The sequence below is a fragment of the Onychomys torridus genome, chromosome 6 (assembly GCF_903995425.1).
Source record: "Onychomys torridus chromosome 6, mOncTor1.1, whole genome shotgun sequence".
Taxonomy (NCBI): Eukaryota; Metazoa; Chordata; class Mammalia; order Rodentia; family Cricetidae; genus Onychomys; species Onychomys torridus.
In genome coordinates, this window is record NC_050448.1 from 96,741,533 (window position 1) to 96,743,666 (window position 2,134).

Below are 2,134 nucleotides of genomic sequence, written 5' to 3' on the forward strand. Positions count from 1 at the left end.
ACTCGAATTGTAGAACAAACTAATCTCAAACCTGTGGCAATGATCTTGCTTCTGTCCCCTGAGAACTGACTATAGGCATGAGCCTCCATGTCTGGCACTGATGATGTTTTGAATGTTACTTATAAAATGAGAGGTAAGCCTTCCTGCTCACACAAAGCCTCATAGTTATTATTTATCATAGTTCCATGATTTTATAAAATCAAATTCATAACAGTACCCCCTTCCAAAATATTGATAGTAGTTACAGCCAGCATATATTGGATCCACAGCAGCCCCATAACAGTGTATTGACTGCTTTGCATTCCATACTCATAATATAATGAGCTAGGCACTATTGCTATGTCTCATTTCTCAACGAAGAAATTTAAATCTAGATACTTGGCTTGCCTGAAGCCAGATAGCCACTGGGTAGCCAGGCAAGGCCCAGCCCCAGGTGCTGTACTTTCAGGTTGTCTTCTAGGTGCACTTCATGGTCCCCATGCACCCATAATGTTGTGTCTCACCCACAGTCCTCATGGTCCCTGTGACTGTTAATACAGTAGGACACTGTTTTCCCGTTCTCACAGTTCTTGCTCTCTGCCAGAGCATCATCAGGTTCAGTTTGCACGAATCATCCATCACTTGAGCTTCTCTGATGCCTGTGGAGCCCTGGTCAGGTGCCAGGCCCTGGAGCAATGCTGCGGATTCATTCTAAACTTTCATATGGTTTCTGTGTCGAAACTATTTTTTCCTTCTTTAGTTTTTATTCATAATCATAAACTTTACTCTGTAATCCAGCTAGACTTGGAGGGGAATGAGGCAAATATGAAACCCAAAGAACTTCAGTGAGAGCAGAAATGACAGGCACTGTGAGCAGATGGGGTGGGGGTGCTCTCCTGAGCTACGGAAGGAATGCTCTGATGGGTGAGATACCCACAAGTCAAAAGAAGGAGAGTTGTCCACAGTGGAAATGGCGCTTTTCTTGCTGGTCTTGCCATTCCTGGACCCCAAAATGCTCCATGGCTTCCACGAGGCTCATGTCTTCTTTCACCTTCCCAAAGATCACGTGTTTGCTACCCAGCCATTCAGTCTGGCAGTGCAGATAAAACAACAACAACTGGGAACCATTTGTGTTTGGTCCAGCATGTTCCATGGACAAGATACCAGGACCTGTATGCTTTGGGATGCAGTGCGCATCCTCAAATGTCTCCCCGTAGATGGATCTGCCACCAGTGTCATTATGGTGTGTGAGGTCGCCACCCTGGCACAAGAATCCTGAATAATTCTGTGAAAGAATGAACCCTTGTATCCAAATCCTTTCTCTCCGGTGCTCAGAGCATGAAAGTTTTCTTTTTTTTTCTTTTGGTTTTTCGAGACAGGGTTTCCCTGTGTAGCTTTGTGCCCTTCCTAGAACTCACTTGCTAGTTCAGACTGGCCTTGAACTCACAGAGATTCGCCTGCCTCTGCCTCCCGAGTGCTGGGATTAAAGGCGTGCGCCACCACCGCCCAGCGAAAGTTTTCTGCTGTCTTTGGAACTTTGTCTGCAAACAGCTTGGAAGAGAGCCTCCCCCCCCCCACCCAGGGCTCGACATCAGCTACAACGTCAAAGAACACAGTGGGGTTGACCGTGGCTGCAGCAAGTGGTGAAAGGACAGTGGCCTCTGCAAAGCCAGTTTCTATGTCAAAATTCTTAAGGCTCATGTAATGGAAACCCAATTTAAGAGCAATTTTAATTCCTATCAAGGAAGCCTGGGAGTCAATCCAGTTCAAAGCCTGGTAGGTTGAGGAGCTCGGACCTCATCTATGTCTGCTCCTTCAGGGAACTCTGCTCTCCCCTTCCTGTTCTCATTCTGCGTCAGCAGAAGCTTTCGGTTTACATCCCCCTGGTTCAATAACTTCAAAGGAAGAAGCTCATTCTCCCTCCCTCCCTCCCTCCCTCCCTCTTCCTCCCTGTGACTAGCTCTGCCTGAGTCCCATGAGCCTGTCTTTATGGAGTGTGATTTATAACCTCATCAATGTGGTAAGAAGTGAGGAGAAAGTGCCTGTAGAAGTCAGAGGAAGAAAATGGGAATGTGCAGAGACTAGTCCAAGATGCAACTGTGATTGTCCACCACTATGTCACAGATAATAGAGTAATTTAGGGGGCCGGAGAGAT

At 46.7% G+C, this 2,134-nt stretch overlaps 1 pseudogene; it reads right to left on the reverse strand.

Moving 5' to 3' along the window:
• Positions 1-735: 735 nt before the first annotated feature.
• Positions 736-1,680, reverse strand: LOC118586248 (annotated as a pseudogene).
• Between the last annotated feature and the right edge of the window lie 454 nt (positions 1,681-2,134).